General features: G+C 42.1%; 1 protein-coding gene across 3 annotated transcripts in view; it reads left to right on the top strand.

Moving 5' to 3' along the window:
• The window catches only part of ARHGEF18 (Rho/Rac guanine nucleotide exchange factor 18), a 55,112-nt gene that overhangs the window by 3,118 nt on the left and 46,795 nt on the right, over positions 1-5,199 (top strand). The gene's annotated exons all lie outside the window — the stretch shown is intronic.

Genomic DNA, 5,199 nt, shown 5'->3' with positions numbered 1-5,199 from the left:
ACTGGGGTCATTTGACCCCAGTGCTCTTCCTGCCATGGCAGGGGGTCGGACTAGGTCCCTTCCGACCCTAGAAACCGTGAAACTATGAAACTACTATGAAAAGTGAGTTTCATTTCTTTGTATTTCTGGGCTTGTGGGGATATGCCACAAAATCAAAATAATTCAACTAATCCTTCACATGTAAATTTGTTGTTAGCTGAGTAGTGGTTCTGAGGTGGATTCCAGCAAGAGAAGTGACTTGTATTTCATATGAGCAGAGAAGAGGGACAGTGTTTTCTCTCTCAAGAGACCACATGTGTCTGATGGCAGAGAAATCATTAGTGTCAGAAGACAAATATTTAGTCCAAAGTTTGTTTCTATTGGACCAGCTGCATTAAGCAGTCAGCATATCCTGAAACTCAAGCTAGTATGCAAAGTCTCTGTATCATTGGAAGCAGAGGTAGGAGTTGCCAGACTTGAGCCAAGTTATGCTTCAAGGATGCTTTTAATCTTTGTATCCTAAATAAAAATGCTCCAAGTCTAAAGTTGTCAGTTAGGATTTAAACTGATTGCAGCAAGTCTGGATATTGATCACGGAGCACTCGAGCGGTGATTGTACTGGACACTGCGCTGGAGTCCAGGGGTCAGGCCTGACACCCAGTGAGTCAGGTCTGTGCAGGAATCCGGTGCTGCTCCAGGAGACTTTCATAGCGTCTGACATACGGACCTGGTGTAGTATCTGATTCACAGGTTCTGTGCTTTGTCAGACGTTGAATCATCGTAACCTGGCAAGTTTTTCTTGGATTGTCTAATGTTTTGTCCAGTAAATGCTCTTAAATGATCACGTGCAACTTGTTTACTGCTGACTTTTGGTACCTGCCAGACCTGAGCTTTTATATTTCTCTTCCCCTCCCCTTTTTCTACCCTTTGTCTTCCTAATTTCTAGCTACTTACTTTTTCATAGATAACCTCTTTTCTACCTTGGAAAACTCAAGTACAGTAGTCTCCCTTACTTGCTTTGGCTTCCCGCCGCCGCTGCTCTTCTTCCCGTCTCTACCTTTTTGTTTTCCTAATTTCCACCTATTTCCATTCTCACTGACCTCCTGTCACTTTTAGCTTCTCTCGCTCCTTGGAGATATCAGATCAGCAGAGACTCCTGATGCCTGAAGAAGGCGGATTGTGCCTGAAAGCTTCCAGAGAACTTTTTTCCAATTACTCAGTTGATCTAATGACAAGATATCACATCTACCCAAAGAACCTTGCCAACTTTTGGGAAGGCACTTAATTTAAGTGTGGAAAAATCGTATATTCTACCAGATAAAACTTTCTGTCATTAATAGGAGTCTTGATAGATTACTGTGGACGAGCTAGTCTGGGGAGTAGGAGTGCTGTCCTTAGCAGACCCGTCCATGTTCCTTCTCATCCAGATGCTGGCAGTGACGGCACTAAATTAATGCTTCCCAGTCACCTTAGACTCAAGGCACCCCTCGGAAAATGTCAGCTCTTAGCTTGTAGTCATTTCATGACTCCAGAAAAATAATAGAGCAGGTTTTCTGTTGCAAAGAGCTGGGAAAGACTGCAGTAGGTCGGAATGCTTTTAACACAGTGGATTCTGATGTGACATCTCTGGATTTATCCTGACAGTCGTGTGTAGGTGTTTGCACATCTAGCTGTGGTAATATTGTGTGGCACCTTCTAAAGGATCCTATGGCCCTCTGGTTGAGAAGCACTGCACCAAATGTGTTTTGGGGGCAAGAAACCGCCAAAAAGGCAGATGGGGTGGGGGGGATGATAATGCTCTTCACGAAGGTTTTAGCTTAATCTCTAACATGGATTCCTTTAAACCCAGAAAGGGTAGACTTAAACTTCCTTTCCATAACTCATTGCAAACATTAACTGTTGTATCCGAATATTATTGTTCAAACAGATCTCCAGTTCCTTTTTTAATATTGCCAGATTTATATCTGCAGTAAAAACGTAGGCAATCGGTTACAGTCTAATTCTTCATTGTGTGGGGGAAAAAAATTTGATTAAAAATATCACAGTTTCAAAGCTATAGGCTATCCCCTAATTGTATTCTGAGACATGGGAAAAGAAACTCCCATCTATCTTCTCTAGAACAGCCATTGTTTTATATTCTTTTATCATGTCCCTTATTTGTCCCCTTTCCGAGGTAATAATCTATCCTTTCCAATGTCTTTTTATCTGAGTGTTCTTAATAATTCTTATTGTCCTTCGCTGAGCCCCTCTGATTTTTCTTTTCAGAAAGATGCCCTGAAAGAAAGAGAATGTTAAAGGATTTTGTGTCTAGAAACAGGAAATCAAATTCACCAGTGTGTTATTTTGCCCTTATCTGCAGTAGCAGATAACAGCCTGCTCATAGCAGATAATAAGTATGTCATAAGTTACACACATATAACTGAAGCATTTTTTAAAAGATCTGTATAAAAGCTTCATATTATAACCTTTTTCCTACATTGGCTGGGCAGAAATAATTGCAGGCAAAAATCACTGAAGGACACTGTTAACTTGTGATGGAGCAAGCTAAACAGAGAGAGTTAAAACTAGTTTCAGATGGGATGCCTCCCCTTTATCCCCTGGTCAATTCTTGGGGCTTTTACCATTGCATTTTCCTGTTTTCCAGCACTTTTTCTCTCCTGCTGTATGATGTATTTCATCAAGAAAGGGAGCTGCCTCTGCATACTGTACAGTCAAATATATGGTGGAAACAGACTGGAAAATAATCTTGGGTGTTACCTGTAGTCAGAGCAGGTGGACAGTTTTCATACCAAATGTATTTTGAAATTGATATCCGTGTTTAAAGTTGGCATAAGAAATACGTGGGTATTGAAAATGGGCCACACCTTTTAAATCTTAATGGGGAGAAAGAACTACTTAACCAAAACACTAAGGTGATGACAGATTTTACTGTAGAGCGATACAGGTGCCCAGCTGGAGGTTGATCAGGAACGGCTTGCTGTATTGTAATTCTTTCTCTTCAAATTTGCTTTCTCTGCTCCCAGTCTGAAGTTTTACATTTCTAGGGTTTGTTTGGGATTTCTAAAATATATCTGCAGCCAGTTCCTGTGACAGTAGATGTGTGCCCGGGCTCTCTCAGATCCTTGTAAGTGGAATCCCGGGTGCTTGTAGCCAGTGTTTGTAGGAGTGCAGGAAGTCCAGGCATTTTCACAAAAACCGGGCTTTCCCAGGCAATAACAATTCATGTGCATTGGTGACTTCACACCAGTGACCTTTTGTCAGTAAAATCCTAGACTTTGCTTTGAGTCGGTGTGGCTTAGTGACAGTGGTGTAATAGCCTGGCTCCCTACCTTCTTCTTAAACCGAAGGGAATTGTTGGACTGGTGAAAAGGGCTGCAGTGATAACCACGAGCATCGATCCTTCTTGTGCGGGCAGCGACTGCTCTTCTTGCCCGGTGCTGTCTCAGTCCTGCCTGGTGGGCACCCGTGTAGTGTCCATGTCCCATTCGATCTGGCTGATGCTCTTTCTGTTTCTGATTCCTGCTTTATGTTGATTTATTCGTCCAGCTTCCTCCTCTGAATCACAGGCATTTTAGCTGTTAGCCACTTCATCATCTTCATCCAGTCATCCACAACAAGCATCGAGAAGTCTTCTGAACCTTCTGGTTGTTTCTTCATTTTGGTGCATTCCCATTTACAGAATTAACAGTTTATGTAGCAAAAACAGATTTTCCTTTGCTTTCATTCTAGAAAGGAAAGATTTTTTTCCTAGAAAAACACTTATTTTCCAGGCACAGAATCGGGTGCCTTCCAGGTTTTTGTAGCATTTTTAGTTCTTCTACCAGAGTGAAGGCTTTTGCAGAGATGTCAGATGAGCTACTGTGGCTACGCTCAAAAATAGTTTTGAATGTAAAAATGCAGTAATACATGACAGGCCCTGTAAGGGCTTAGTTGTGCTCTTGCTGTGTACGTGTGGAAGACTGTTGCCTCTAAGCACCTTTCTTTCCCTGTTGTCGGACTTGTAATGATTTCCCCTGCGGGGCCTGATTCTCCAGCTTCTGTGTGTTTCTGTAGTTGCCCTTATCATATAAGCATGTTACTTGTGTTGTGTAAAGGAGAACGTCCTACCCGGCACCAGCAGCACTTTGGCCAGGTCACCCCGGCTGCTATTGACCTTGGCACCGTTACAGGGTGGGATGATAGTTCTGCTTGGAAGATCAGGTCTTAAACAGTTTTCCTCAGTACATTAGGCACAAACAGGCTTTTCTCTGCAGCCAGAGTGTAAATATTCCTGTTCTACCTGCCCTCCCTTTTACCCAGCATGTTTAGTGCCTGCTGCAAGGAGCTGGGTGGCTGTTTGCATTCCTCCTGTCTTGCTTCTCAAGTCTGCAGGTAAAGGAAGTGTCTTATTTTACAGAGAACAAGAAGCTGCTGGAGAAAACTGTCATGTTGGTCTTGTCCTGCCCCCTCTCCCAGCTGTAATTTTTCGGTGGGAGAAGGAGATTGGATTTAATTTGGGGCAAAAAGGTCTCCTGTGTTCAACTTTTCAAGGAGCTCTAGTACCAGGATGTAGAAACAGTTGCCTTATGCAGTGTAAACCTTGTAGCATCTGGATAATTGACTTGCTGATAATTTGAAGTGTTTTTGTTACTATTTCAGTGACTTTTAATCAGTTCTTCCTCCTCCTCCACATATATAAAAGAAAAATCCAGGGTGTACATTGTACATGGGGGATTGTACTTGCTCCAGGATCTGTTTGCTACGTCGTCTGAATTATATAACCTGCTTGTTTGTTTGTCTTGAAAAATCACATTTTGGAATCTGAAGGCTTGTTTGATTTCCATTTCCATTAGAATATTAGTGGCTAATGAGCTCTTCACATGAAGTACCAAGGGCTTTTTTGACAAATGGCTTACTAACAGGAAGTAATTGAATTAATTCCATTTATTACATGCAAGATTTACTGACAGTTGGATTCTGGTTTGTGCATGTGTTTCTCTGCTCTGTCATTAGCGAGTGGTGTTTTCTTTTGGTTCCAGTAATGCTTGACAGAATGGCTTTAAATATAAAGATTATAATTTTGGTCAGGATTGTTGCAATTCCTGGTGCAGCCTGGAATTCTGTTTTAACTTGAAGACTAATTAATCAGAGGGGGGTCAAGGAATAGAGCTGGTTAAGCAGGAAATGGTTCATATCCTACAAATACATGTACACACAACCCCCCTCACTCTCCCCCCCCAT

Source organism: Gavialis gangeticus, unplaced genomic scaffold (assembly GCF_001723915.1).
Source record: "Gavialis gangeticus isolate Ggan-Ray unplaced genomic scaffold, GavGan_comp1, whole genome shotgun sequence".
NCBI lineage: Eukaryota > Metazoa > Chordata > Crocodylia > Gavialidae > Gavialis > Gavialis gangeticus.
Note: the sequence above shows the minus strand (reverse complement) of the source record. Positions and strands in the feature narration are given on the sequence as shown.